This window comes from Ixodes scapularis, unplaced genomic scaffold, assembly GCF_016920785.2.
Source record: "Ixodes scapularis isolate PalLabHiFi unplaced genomic scaffold, ASM1692078v2 PGA_scaffold0__279_contigs__length_252992795, whole genome shotgun sequence".
Classification (NCBI taxonomy): domain Eukaryota; kingdom Metazoa; phylum Arthropoda; class Arachnida; order Ixodida; family Ixodidae; genus Ixodes; species Ixodes scapularis.
In genome coordinates this window covers 15,933,190-15,948,123 of record NW_024609835.1, presented here as the reverse complement: position 1 = coordinate 15,948,123, position 14,934 = coordinate 15,933,190, and the positions used below count along the sequence as shown (strand labels likewise).

General features: G+C 48.6%; 1 pseudogene; it reads left to right on the top strand.

Annotated features, from left to right (window-relative positions):
* The first annotated feature begins 3,703 nt into the window (after positions 1-3,703).
* Positions 3,704-5,677, top strand: LOC121836449 (annotated as a pseudogene).
* The last annotated feature ends 9,257 nt before the right edge of the window (positions 5,678-14,934 follow it).

Sequence of the window (14,934 nt, the reverse complement as noted above, 5' to 3'; positions counted from 1 at the left end):
AAAACCCATGGGAGCGGTGGCGAACGCCTCTAAAGGGCTCGGAGTCGACGTAAGCAAAAGCTTTGCGCGCCCCGTTTCGTCACCCCAACAGCTGAAACAATTCATTACGGTCAGTCCGCGTGCGAAGCGGAATCCCCTGATCGCAACTGCAACGACAATCAAATAACAATCCACGCATAAACGAAAATAGAGCAGCTTATTAAGCGGTTTCAAACGCAGCTCAGGGGATCACACAAGTTTGAAGCGCTTCTGGAAAGCGAAAGAAAGCAGTTTAGCTGCTCGATCTGCGTCGTAAGAGGCTACTGTTGATCCACTACAGACTGCTTTGTCACAGTTTCTTGCTTAAATAGGTGATCATTAGAACGTGGGAAAACAAAAGATTAAGATTACCAGAGCAAGCGCACCTGCCTTGCAGCATAACAAAAACAAAAAAAAAGTAACGAGAGAATGACTGTGCAAACATTTTCCGCACTTGGCACGAAAGATGGGGTCCCCTTCTCAGACGAAAATAAAGAGAAATAGAGCGAATGTAGCGAACAACGTCGAATAAAACATAAAGTTAGCAGACGATAGAAAGGTACAAATCATCCAGCAAAAACCTCCTTTGACGACAACGATCATTGTAACGCTCATGGAAAAACAAAATAGAAAGCACGCAACGTAAAAAGGAGCTTCACTTCTTTTTTCAGTTGTTTGTTTCAGCTTAATTTGAACGATGCGGCAACTTGTTTACTCACTTTTCTTCGGTCTTCGAGAAGCAGAAGAAGGATTTTCTGACACATCGCAAAAACTGGTGTTTGCAGCGGTAAGGAGCACATTACATGCCTGCCATCTGCAAGTATGCGCTGTTGCTGTCTAACGTTGATAACAAACGATGACCCATAGCAGACGTTCCGGCGTAGACAAATAAAATTCGAATGTAAATATATAACGAGCTTGCACTTTTTAATATATTTGATAAATACCAAAAAGCATATATGAAGATTTTGGATTAGAGACTCAATCGAAGGAGGAAATAGGACGTTATCGCAGACGACAGTGGAAGAAAACAACAACAACAATGTTGCAGACGGCCCTCGAAATGTCCGGGAACAGCGTAGCAGACGGACTGGCGGTGAGCGCCGAAGTGAAGGAAAGAGAGTAGAAACTAAGCCAAACAAGGCAAAGCAAAATACGCGATGGTTCGAACATCAAGTAAACAAAAAGGGCGAAAAAAACAAACAAAAAATTCCATAAAAGCAGGAGGAAGAAAAAAACGCGACGGCGTAGCGTCTCCTCAAAAATAAAAAGAAAGTAGACTGAAAAATGAAAAAGAGCTGCTGATTCTCCATTGCCGGTGCCTGCTTTTATTGTACAAGAGGACGAAGACGTTGGTCGTCCCCAACGTTACTAACCCACTCAGTTAGGAAACTGCCATAGCCAGCCGGCAACGGCCAGGCGGCGCCAGCAGCGTGAGAGCGCACGGTTATACCCTGTCTCGTTGTAACTTGGCAAAGGGTGAATGATAAGCCCCACACTGCGTGCCGAAGGCTTCGAAATGCGCGACGTATACGAGCGCAACGCACACATATTGGAGCATGACGCAGCGAAAAGCCTGATACCTCTCCGGAGTTGAGGCGCGCTCGGGTGATAGGCAGTCACGTTCCGATTGGCCCGCCAGGGCCGTAGCTTCCGCTCTACTGGCACGTTACGCGATCACGGCTTCCTGGGATACCCAGCATTTCTTGTTTCAGACACTAGGCTGAGCGGCGCCACCAAAATAAAAGCTCACGTTTGAACAGTGCAGCCGCCACTCCCAGGGGTACCCAATATTTCTTGCTTTAGTCGCTAGATGTGGCCAAACCAAACAGCATTGCAGGTTACCTATAGAGACTGCTCTGAAAAATTGTCCCCGATCTGTCCTCGAGCACCGAGCTAATAGCGAACACAACGCCGCCATTTCTCTGCAGTGGCCACTCGAGGAACTGTACCTGACGCCTATTCTGGCTTTAATCGGCCACTTTGGCGCCGAAACGGATACAGCGTTAGGGGTTACAGGGGTGCCATCCCCCTCTCGCCAGCGGACGCGCCGCGTCTTAGTACCCAAGTTAAAATGCACCTAGGTCGGGACGCCCTACCTGAAGGCACCGCTGAGGCATGGTTGTATAAAAACAATATTAATTGTGCCGCAAAACCTTGCAAACTAAGGATTTTAAAAACATCACGCGCCCTTCATTTTGTACTGAACTTTAATCAATTTCATACAAAAGGAGTCTTTTCCGTTTGTTTTTACGCAAAAACATGCTTTCTAAAAGCTCAAGGTGACACAGTACAGACAAATGATGAAGAGTGGCGCTGTTGTCGTATTTAGCTCGGTCTCGGTGGACGCCAACGGCCCAGGTTTCGACGGTAAGTTTCCCAACTGAGTGTTTTAGTAACGTTGGTCGTCCCGGACCGAAATCACCTTTATTCGCACTACAATGCTCTCCTCGATTTTTTTTTTTCTTTTTTGGACGCGTAAGATGCCTGCTTTTCTTGTAACTCCGCTTTTATTAATTTCAGTAATAGCGTCACATTTGCATGTGGACAATCGACTTCTTCTAGAGCATACTGACTGTTATGATGTCATGAGGCTTTCTGATCTTAGAAGAAGAGGACATCCAGTGAGCACGCTCGCAGAAGGTGGCACGCGCTGTTGCGTTTAGAACTGACGAGCATTCGCCATAGCTGCCGCTTTGATACCGTATGTATTTATTAAACAGTTTGCTTAAACCATCCTCCTCAGCTTAACTAGCAACATAACATGGTGTCAGAAGTGGTGAGCAGCTCAACGTCCATATTTTAAATTTAACAAGCAACAGCAACAACAATATGGCATCTGCTTTCCTACAACCGCCGGCTCCGTTCCATCCTGGTGACGACCCAGCAAGAGCATGGGAGGAGTGGAAATCATCGTACCTTATCATCGAGGCAGCCTGTGAATGCATCGAAGCCTATCGCAACTCGGAAAGCTTTTCTGCTCCACTGCCTTGGATCTCAGGCAAGAAGAATTACGCAAACATTTTCTCTGCAACCAACAGGAGACGGTCAAAGCGGGCAAAGAGAGAATGCAGTAGATTACATACTGCACGAATTTGATAAACTGTATGCACCTTACAAAAGCGTGACACAAGCAACAGCCATTTTTAACACAATGTGCCAAAAGCCAGAACAAACCATTGACGAATATGTAACTGAGCTAAAACTGCAGGCTCAGAAATGCGACTACGGAGCTCAAGAAAACAGTCTCATCCGTGATCGTAACATCATTGGGATACGAGACGTGGCTTTGCGCGAGCGGTTGCTTCGTGAACCGAGTCTAACCTTAGACAAAATCATTTCAACCTGGAAAGCAGCTGAAATCTAAAAAAAACGCGTGAATGATATTCAGAAAACTGAAGACGAAGTTAGAGTTGATGGACTCTATCGTCAGCCACCTAGCTTCAGAGCAGCGCAACGAAGTTACCGACCATCCGGACCACAAAAAGACCAATCCAGCAACCGACAGCAAATTTCATGTTCGAGATGTGGTACTTACCATCAGCCCCGAAACTGCCCAGCTTACGGAAAGCTCTGCCTTTCGTGTGGAAATTTTGGACATTTTTTCCGAATGTGCGACCAGACACAGCAGAAAACTTACGGATATCGACGTGTTTCTGCGGTAGAAGATACTTCCAACTCATCCATGAACAATGACCGCAATGAAACGAACCATTTGGGAGGCATAACAATTGGGCCTCTTCCATCAACCAAAGCAACCAAGTTTGCGCGAACTGGGACAGAGCTGGAGAGGCGGTCAAAGAAAAAAAAGGGCATGCTGGCATCTCGCCTCGAAGAGGGACAAGGCCTGATTTCAGAGTTGGTTTTGGCAACGGCAGAAATGCAGCGAATGTCTTTGGAGCACAAGAGAACTTTCGAAGCGAGCTTTGGCTGTGAGCAGGCCCTTCAACGTGAGTGCAAGGCAGCTTCGGCTCTCCTGGGGAAGATGCAAGCGCAGCAAGCAGAATTTTCTCATGCCAAATATCAGGAGTCTGAAGCATTAAAAGCCCAGTTAGTTTCTCTAAGTGGGGATTTGTCAAAGCAGCTAGAGCTTGTAGATGCCAAGGTGGAGGAAGCGAACACCCTGAAGGAGAAGTTTGAAGCATCTCAGCTTGAGCTCGAAAGGTTTTCTGCCGAGTACTGCATCTTGCAGGATGTCCTTCTTCAAGACTGTGGCGAGGACTTGCCGCTAGTTCAGAACGATTCCGAACAACGAGAGGTCAGTGCCTTTCAGTACCTCAAGAAGTTGCTGGACATCGCAAAACGCAAGAGAGAGGCCCTGGAAAACCAGCTTGCTAAAAAAGAGGAACAGGTCAATCTACTTCAGCAAAACTATCAGTACTTAAAGGACCGGTACCAGTGGCCGTTACAAGATCTCGGGGCATTTGTCCGGAGCATCATCGAAGCATTTGTCCGGAGCATCATCGAGCACACCAACCAGTCGTCAGAAGCTGCAATCTGTCTTGAAGCAAGTCAGCTGGAAGACTTGAACCGTAAGCTGGCACTGCTCCAGGAACGGGTCACATCCTTGAGAGTTAGGAACGAGCTCCTCGCTCAAGAAAGTCAGCAGTGGAAATCATCTTGTGAAGATGCGAGTGAAAAAATTAGATGAGTGTCTAATGAAAGTCACCTCTGGCAGCAGAGACACGAAAAGGTGGCGGAGACTTTGAGAGAGAGAGAGAATGCTGTTAAGTGTAACAATTCGTCACAAACGGAAGCAGACGGAAGCTCCTTAACCGAGAAGGCAGAAACAGAGTGCGAGAGGTTAGACGAGAAAGTCAGCAGCCTCCAGAAACGCAACGGAAAGCTAGAAAGCGAAGCCGACATTTTGTGGTCAGAACTTTCCTGCCTGGAGGAGCAAGCTGAGATGCTCGTCAACGACAACAAACATTTTCAACAGCTAGCTGCGAACTTAAAACAGGCACGACATTGCCTCGAGGAGGAGTTGAAGACTCAACGCGAGCAGCACGTCAAGGCCACCAAGGAGATGGAGAACGAGGACTACACTGCCCTGGACGAAGCGGCCAAGTGTGAGGCAGCACTATCAGCGCTGAAGACAGACCACTCCCAGCTGTTGGACAAGCATAAGCACATTGTATACAGACGCAGGAACCTGCAGGAAGAGTTTCACGCGGCAGCCCAAGAGAAACGCAGTTGGGAGGACAGGTGCGCTCAGCTGACAAAAGAGTGGGCAACAGCCAGACGAGATCTCGCAGTCTTCGAGGAGCAGCAGGGCGCAGTGGGACAAAAGACCATGCAGGAGCTGCAAGAGCTGTGGCAAGCAAATCAGCAGTTGCAAGAGCGCTTTCGCCTGCTCAAGTACAAGCATTTCAAGGCTGAAGAACGGTTGGTACAGGCGCCAAACCAAAAAGTGGAGGCCTCGATGGAACATGTCACCGAGGGCACTGGGGGTACAGCGAGAACTTTGGAGGCACCAGCAAGCCGAGTCGAGATAGAGGAACTCTCCCGGCGGTACGAGTCCCTTTTGGAACAGTCTCGTGCCGAGGAGAACAAGTGGAACCAGGACAAGCAGCAGCAGAAACACATCGAGGACTTACAGGCGCAACCGGTACCACACCAAAGAAGCACATGGAACAGCAGAAACGAATACAGCTGCTGAAAACTATTTCCCTAGAGTCTCAAACGAAGCTGCTGAAGACTTTGTCCATACAGTTCCAAATGGCGAATCACTTGAACACATTTCCACGTCTACAAGGTCAACAGGATACACAAAGAACAAGAAGCCGACGCGTTGTGGTGAAGCCGCTATAATACAGAGACTGACAAGTGCCGCGATCGCACTAAATTATCTTTAAAAAAAAAAAAAGAAAGAGAGAAAAGAAGAAGGGGGGCATGTTATGATGTCATGAGGCTTTCTGATCTTGGAAGAAGAGGACATCCAGTGAGCACGCTCGCAGGAGGTGGCACGCGCTGTTACGGTTCGAACTGACGAGCATTCGCCATAGCTGCCGCTTTGATCCCGTATGTATTTATTAAACAGTTTGCTTAAACCATCCTCCTAAGCTTAAGTAGCAACATAACACTGACATCGCAATAATGTACATGGTTCGAAATTGCCATTTGCTTCTTCATCCTATTCGCCTATTCGAAAAAGCGGTTATAAGCAAGAGATTCATGAGGAATGGGAACTGCAACAACGAAACAAATTCATTGATAAGAACAGTAAAGTTGAAACGTAGCTATGTTCTAAAATTTTTGTACATTGCCCTTTAAAAAAAAAAAAAAAAACAGTGCGAAGGTACATTCGTGTTTTGTCTCGCTTACATAAGTTGTCACAGAGTGTTTTCTTCAGGAGAGCCCCAAAATTGCAACCTGAAAGTTCTAACATCTTCCCCACGCGAAGAAAATGTCCTTCACTTATGAGGTGGCACCTATTTTTCAACATTCAAAGAAGCAGATACCCGCGACAATTTTTTTCTTGTTTTTCATTGGTCACCTCGCACGAAAATAGGCAAAACCAATGCGTTGAGGAGAATTCGTCTGCTAGTAGAGGCTCCGAGCTCGCCAAGGGCGCTGCGATCACTTTTCGACGGCGCTCCGCGGGGCCCCTACTCTCGCCAAGCTTCGGAGTGTTTGCCGGTTGAGGCGGGTCGGGGATCTGCTAACGAAACGGCGTGCGCAGGCTGTTGTCTTCTAAATTGTATTGCTAGAGCCACTAGCAAAACGGGCAAGGCATGTTCAAATGTACGAAATACGAAGATCAAGTAAGACAAGGCCGAGTAGGCTCTCCGTTGCCTTTCAACGTGTTTTTCTTCTTCTCCCGGGAAGTAGAAATCTTTCTGGTGTTTACTTGTTTTTGACCTTTGGACCGTTTCACCCTTTCCAAATTCTTAGAGGTCTCCCGCCACCTGCACAAACATTAAACGCGGGTTCGTACCCCTCGATTCGCGGGTTCACAACCGCGTAAAAGACGGTGTAGCCTCGCGCGAAGGGGTCGAGGAGGAGGAAAACGTTTATTGGAACATGAGGGATGATGCTGATGATGACGGAAGTGGAGCCTTAGCGGGGAGGGTTCCTCATTCCAGGATCCCTAGAAGCTGGCCAGCAAGTTTGGCCCTTTCGAGCAGCCTAAGCTGCTCTCCGGGGTCCCTGCTCCGCAGCAGCCTCTCCCAGCCGGCTTGGCCTTTTTCTTCGTCTTGGAGCTTGGGAAGCTCGTCGTTATTCGTACATTCCCACGTGGAGTGGTAGAGTGTCGCTCGGGAGCCGCACCAGGGGCAGCTGTCGTCTTCGTACCTGTCCGGATCCACGTGTCTGGCCAGCACCTTGTTCGGGAAGTTGCCCGCCTGGAGTCTCCTCCATAGGGCGGCATCTATTCTGTCGAACCTGTCCGCGGGCTCCGGAAACTGGAATCGGCAGGCCTTGTAGTGGTCAAGTAGCTCCGAGTAGCTCGGGTTCACGATAACGGTTTTCCCCGGCTGCGTCAGACCGGCCCGGAAGGTATGAGCACGGGCTCGGTCGTCTGCTGCCTGGTTACCCGTGACGCCCGCGTGAGCGGGAATCCACGCGATTTCGTGCGTTACTCCAGCACTTTTCGGGGTGACCTTATTTATAAGTTTGGCGGTTCTCGCTCCAATCCTGCCTTTTAGAAAATTTCGACAGGCCTGTTGAGAGTCCGACAGGATGAGCATGCTACTGCCCTTCCTATAGCCGTCCATCATGGCGAGCGCTATGGCTCTCTCTTCGGCCTCTTCCGTCGTTGCCCTGGGCATCGAGCAGCTATTTTTCTCCATCTTGTTTTTGTCCAGGTATACGGCTACCTTTGCATCCCGGTCCGGGTAGTCGGCAGCGTCGACGTACGCCACCTCTCCCTTTTTGGCTATCCTTTCGTAGTACCTGGCTCTGGCTAGTCTTCGTTGTTCATGCGTATCCGGTCTCATGTGTTTTGGTATGGGTCGTACGATGTACGTATTTTTCGCCATATCGCTTAGGTCGGCCGTTCTGGTCGCCTTTGTCCTCACGTCGTTGAAGCCGAGTTTGGTCGCCAGGCGTCTTCCGGTCTCGCTGCGTCCGAGTCTCTCTTTCTGCGCCGTCAGCATGGCATCCTTGTGCTCTCCGTACGTGTTAGAGATGCCCATGGCCATGAGTTTTTCGGTTGATGTGGTAATGGGTAGTCCTAGCGCTAGCTTGTACACTCCCCTCATTTTGCAGTCGATCTTTCTCTCTTCTGTTTTGGTGATCCGGTGGTACGGCATGCAGTAAGTGATCCTACTTACGACGACGGCTTGAACAATCTTCGCCACGTCTCGTTCTTTTAGACCCCACTTCCTGTGGGTGACTCTCTTAATCATCCTTCCCATGATGTCTATGGTTTTGGAGATCTTTTCCCATTGTAGCGTGGCTTTCCCATTATGTTGTAACCACATACCCAGCAGCCTTAGTTCTTTCACTTCGGGCACTGTGTGGCCTTCTATCGTGACGTTGATGGGTATGCTTCTGTCGTACCTTCGTCCATGAATCCTCAGAATCTCTGATTTTTCGGGCGAGCAGTGGAGTCCGCTTGCTTTTGCCACCTCTTGTATGACTTCTGCCGCCTTTTGCAGCCTTTCCTCCTTTTCTCCTAGCGACCCTTTTGTGATCCATATCGTAATGTCATCTGCGTATACCGCGTACTCTATGTTCGGGATCTTTGCCAGTCTCTCGGATAGCTTGAAGAGCGCTATATTAAAAAGTAGGGGTGACAGCACCGCTCCTTGCGGCGTCCCCTTGTTGGGCATGTCGAACGTCTTAGTCTTTGTGTCATCAATCTGGATGGTGGCGCTGCGGTTTTCCAGGAAGGAGCGTACGTAGTTGTAGGTCTTTTCGCCTCCGTTGGTGGCGTTCAAGTTGTCTAGTATGGCGGAGTGGGCAACGTTGTCGAAGGCCGCCTTTAGGTCTATGGCTAGCACGATGTGCTCCCCTTTGGCGGGGATTTTGCCGCTCAGCACTTCTTCCCTGATCTGAAGTAGCACGTCTTGAGTGCTCAGGTGTGGCCTAAAACCGTACATGCAGTGCGGCATGAGCCCCTCTTCCTCCAGGTAGCGCTGTAGCCTGTTTTTCACCATGCGTTCCATGAGTTTGCCTACGTTCGACGTTAGCGAGATAGGTCTCATGTTGTCTATATGCGGTTTTTTTCCTTGCTTGGGAATGAGCTTGATTTGCGAGTGCTTCCACTCTTCCGGGACTTTTCCGCTGTTCCATACCTCGTTAATAAAGTTTGTGAGTTGCTTCTGAGTCTTCTGCGGTAGATTCCGTAGCGTGGCGTTGGTGATGCCGTCCCTCCCCGGTGTGCTGTTGGTCGTTTCGGCGGCGGCTGCCACCAGCTCCCCAACGTCAAAGTCTCTGTCAAGACTCTCGTTGGTTCGTCCCGTATACTCGTTTCCGGTTTCGGGTGTCCCTTGATCCGGGACGTACCTGTTCTTGATGTATTCTAGCACGTCTCCTTGGAATTTGTGTACAATCCTCGTGAGAGTTCGGTTGGTTTCGCCTCTTGTCGATGCCGGGTCCGCCAGGTATTTGAGCAGGTTCCAGGTCTGTTTTGTTTCCAAAGTGTTCTGCAGTTTGTCGCATTTTTGCCACCAGTTTTGTCGCGCCAAGTCATCGGCGTACTTTTCTATTTCCTCGTTGAGTTCCGCCACTCGACGTCTCAAATTCCGGTTCAGTTTGTTGATTTTCCACTTTACAGTCAAATTGCGCCTTTTCTTCCACAGCGTTTCGAGTCGCGAGTCAACTGCAGTGACTTTTTCGGTCAGCTCTACCTCGTTGGTGTAGTCTTCTTTGGCTCTTTTTAGTTCCCTTGTCCACCGCGCAAGGTCGTCTATGGGTCTTGTTTCCACTTCCTGTCTGAACTTTCTCCAGTCTGTTCTCTGATTCTTTCCTATGCGTCGACGCTTGGCGTCTGCCACTACTTCGATCCTAATGATGCAGTGGTCGCTTCCGAGGGTTTCTTGCGTGTTTATCCATCCCGCCGTGGCTCCCCTGATCATCGAGAGGTCCGGGTTTGTGTCTCGACTCACGCTGTTTCCCACTCTAGTGTGGCAGTCTGTGTCGTTGATGATCGTTAGTTCGTGCATCTCGATTAGCTTGAGTAACTCTTTGCCCCTCTTCGTGTCCTTTACGTAGCCCCATTCCGTATGCGCCGAGTTGAAATCTCCCGCGACGACTATCGCGTTGTCCTTGCCGGCCATCTTGCATGCCGTTTCCATGATTTCCGCGAGGTCCTCGGTCTTGTAGCCCTTGTGTTGCGCGTACACGTTTAGCACGAATGTGCTCTTGCCTCCCTTGTTGCTAGGCACCACTTCCGTCAGAACGTTCTCTACTTCTTGCTTTGTTTCGTGATGTATGACCGTGATGTTCTTATTGACGAGCGTGGCGACCCTGGGCTTGTTCTTATCGTTGCCGTAAACGTAGTACCCACTCAGATTCGCTTCTGAATTCGGTTCTTGCAGCAAGATTAGGTGCGGTTTTTCCACTTCGTCCTGTAGATAAAATGTAAAATTGCTTCGTTTTCCTCGGTAGGCTCTGCAATTCCACTGCCATATCAGAAGCCTACCTTCCATACGGTTGCTTTGCCTCTGCTTTGGCTCCTTCGTTGCTCACGCAGCTGACATCGCTTTCGTAGCCGTCCTTTGCACATTTCCTCCTAGGCGGGCCCGCCGCCCCGTCCAGTAAACTTGCGAGCATCTGTTCAATTTTAGCGAATCTTTGCTCGAATTTGTTTTCCAGTTGCTCGAATTTGCTTTCTAGTAGCTCAAACTTGTTCTCGAATTTGTTGTCTAGTTGCTCCTTTCTTTCCTCGAGCGGACCCTTTCTTTCCTTGGGCGTCTTTTTCGGTGCCTCTGCCGGCTTCGGCTGAGTTTTCGGCTCGTCCGTTTTGTTTTCACACCGTCTTCGGAGAGTCTCCAGTTCTTTCTTGTGCTTCTCTTCTTGTCTCCAAGAGTTTCCTTCCAGTCTTTTAATGGTTTCCGCCATCTTGGCGTTTTGCTCCTCCATTTTATGGAATTGTTCCCTTTGTATCTCCATTGTTCTCTGAAATTGTTCCCTTTGTATCTCTGCCACCTTCTTTAGCTCTCTAATTGTCTCCTCCATCTCGGAAATTTTCTGCTTGTCCGATTTCTCTCCCTCTATTGTGGGGTAGTTGGCTTGCCCAGTAACCCACCTCAGCGTAGGGAAGTCTTCTATGTTGCTCTGCGCCTCCGCCCACGCCTTCTTTTTGCTGACGTCGGTCAGTGTATCAGTAGTTTTGGGCTGCACCTTTTTCGTCGGTTCTTTGTATCGCTTTTTGCACTCCTTGTCCCCGGTGGGGTGTTCCCCTTCGCAGAATGCGCATCTTGCCCTGCAATTCTCTTCGCCTTCCGCGTGCGTTCGGCCGCAATTTCGGCACCCCTTTGCGTCTGGCGTGGGGCATACGTCACTCCTGTGTCCCGGCTTCATGCAGACGAAACATACTTGCTTCACCGGCCTGTATTCCCACACGTGTGCCATTTGCCCGTATAAGCACACTTGGTTTGGCAAACGGTCCCCGCTAAAAGTGAGGACCACAACTTCCGTATCCCTGATTCTTCTGGCTTCTATTATTTCAATGTCGGCGTACTTGCCCCTTACACTGAAGTTTTCTCCCAGTTCTTCGTCTGTAAACTCTTTAGAGACTCTGTATACCACTCCTTTTACCGTGTCCTCCATGATGACTTTAGCTTTGAAGCTGTGCTTCTTCCCTTCGATCTCAAGTTCTTCGATTTCTGTCACCGCTTTCGCGATGTCTTCCCTTTTCGTGCTGACTATTATGGCGTTGGTACCTTTCAATATTCTTGTTGTGATTTCCTCATCTCGGAGGGCATGGTTTCTTCGAATGGCCTTAATTAGTGCCTTGCCTACGGATCCTTCTCTGGTGTCTCCGAGTTTCAGACCCTTTTCGGGTCTAACAGTAATTTTTATCTCGTCTCCCGGCATCGGTCCGAATCTCCTCCTTTTTGGCTTCTGCTCCTCGGTTGACCCCATGTTGTTTTTGACATCGCTGGTGGACGAGCTGACTTTCTTATCCTTTTTTCTAATAATGTAATTCCAACCCCTCTCGGGTATTCCGCCTATTCTTTTCTCGCCATCGGCGGCCGTCTCGTCCATCTCCATGCCATCCCCGCGTGGGGGTAGGCTTGTCTCTAAAATGTCGATATTGCCGGTAATATGCGACCCACTCACGTTTCCGTATTATCCTTCTTTGCCTCTCGTCCTCCTTCCTTCCGTGGTATCAGTCTTTTCCGGAAAACAGGAAAATTTTCGCGTCGTTCGGTGCGAGATGCGGAGCCTTCGTGGAAAACGTTCGTCCCCGCCGCAAACTTCTTCTTTCTCCGAAGGGGTCGAATTCCTTTTGTCTTTTATGTGCGCTACGGTATTCTAGCACGGTCTAGAGGCACGGTTGAAAAGCGCCCGGCGCGACGGGCTAAGAGCATCGTCTTCAAGGGTAGGGATGATACCTCTTTTGGTTTACTTGTATGGGCATAGTGGTCGAGTCCACTCCTTACTTTAAAATCAACTGTCAGCATTAAGGAGTGTGTGTGTGGGGGGGAGGGGGTGTTAAGCTATCTAAGGAGTGCTGACAGAGAGAGAGTGAGAGAGAGAACGCGTAAAGGTGGCGTGATCCTCTTTTGTATTGTGAGACCGATGGCCATCGCTTCTCTTGCTCCGTTACGCCCTCCCCTCACCTTGCCTCCACCACTATTGGTATGGAAATGAGAACCGATGAACGATTAATTACCCGTAACCGCCACTTTTTCTCTGACTGGTCGAGTTTTCGGTCATGGAGTGTCCGTCGACTCCATGACTATCTCTTAATGAGATGTTCAAAATTCAGGACATTAAGGAGAATGGGAACCTAGAGTTTAAGTGCGTACTTTGCTCGCCAAAAAAACTGAGATTGTCCTCAGCAAGAACAACAAACTCTAACCTACGGAAACACATCAAGGTAAGCTGGCACACCTGCATTCTGCATTGCATATCAATTGTAACGTAAGAGCCCAGTTTTTCTTGTGAATAACAGGGAGCTTTCGTGCACCGCTTCTTTAGCTCAGAATCTCGCGGCGGAGCTAGACACTGCTACTGGGCATGCGCACCGCTAGCTTTGTCTGTGCAATTCCAGGGATTATTTCCAGAGGCCGTAAGCTAGTGGGATGGCGGGTGCGGTTGCAGCTTTTGGTGCCTTGAAAGTTTGTAGTTGAACGGAGTGCACTTACACACTTTCTCCTAAACACAATATTTTATTTTTACAAGGACTACCATCATAGGGGCGTTGGAGAAATGAGAAGTAGGAGACCCGGGGTGCAAATTCCGGTGCCACCAAATATCTGGCTTCCGGCGTCTTCTTGACATTTATCCTATTAGATCATTACCGTCCATTCATCAGCACACTTTTGCTAAGCTTATACAGCATCTCATTGACTTTGATAATGCCGAAAAGCAGTGAACGCTGCACATGAAGGTAATAGTGTGCATATACAACATGTCTCATTCTTGTAAATGCCGAAATGTCGTACATTGTGTACAAACTGAATGCCAAAATGTACCAGTCAGCTAAATCAACACTTTAAAAAGTTCAGACAAGAACGACAGTCACAAATATAGAGGAGTAATAATTTTGTTTTTTTATAGACCATTCAATTTAGCGCTCTCAGGGTGGCGCCATTTTGTTCGACCACAGCGCCCTCTCCAGAGCCTCCACACCTCCGGGAAGTTCAGCAGGTTCGGTGAGGTAAAACGAGAAAGAGGCAACGAGCCCGATTCCGCTAGCAGGCGACAAACCGGGAGGTTGCCGTTCTCCATCATTAAGCTGCAACGGCGGGCTGTACCTCTGTACGCTTGTGGTTGCCGTTGTGAAGTAGTTCTCGTTCTTAGAATATTTATGGCTACTCCGAATTCAGCCTATAACACTCTGTTATTTTATTTCAGAAAATAATCAACGAGCGTGTCTTTCTCCCGTCAATTCAATAGCAGTGGTGTCAGCCGGCAGTACTACCCTCAACCACCGCGTCCATTGCGTCAGGAAAGCACGTTTTTATTTATTATTTTAGACTTTCACTCATCGTCGCTAAAGGCCTACACCAGAACGAGCTTTGTAAAGTAAAAAATTTACAGCAACCGGATACTTTTCGCTGGAGAGACCGGCAACTCTGGCACAGTTTTCCTAATTATTTTTTTTATTTGCGCGTAAGCAACAGGGCGATTGAATCCGGTTAATATTTAATCGAGCATAGCATTACACGACAACTTGCATATCGAATTCGGCGTATCTGAGCTTGAAATTTCTAAAAAGATGCGATGTTAAACCGAGTTTGAACGCCAGTCGGATTTTAGGCACAGCCCACTAGGCGGAACAGACGACGCACAAGGTGAGAGGGGGTACGTAGCAGTTCTTCTCTCTCCGCTCTTCCTATTGTAACGGTCTATAGACCTTTTTCGCAAGGGCGCCGCCATCTTGAATTGTCGTCACTTCCAGTATGGGCGAAAACATTGTTTTGCCGTCGCCACACCGATAGAAGGCATTTAGGACATAAACGTAACAGTCACACATTCTCGTTTCGCCTCCCCTCTATTTTTTTACTAGTTGCAAGTTGAAATGTTTTAATATTTTTTCGTCGCCCATACCGGATATGCCTACTTGGCGGTCGGGGGCAAGAGTAAGCGGAAAAGGTCCATAGGCACTGAAAATATTTAGCTCCTTAAGGGTGTGAAACGTATATGTTTTAGACACTAACACCCCTGAATATTCCCTTTCAGCGCCGTTATTTTTATTAACGCATCCTTTTAACACTGAAGTAGGACGCAGAACGAAATCTTGCTTTTCGTTTTCTTAATTTTTGGGGGGCCGAGTAGTTACGCGTTCCGTCTGTT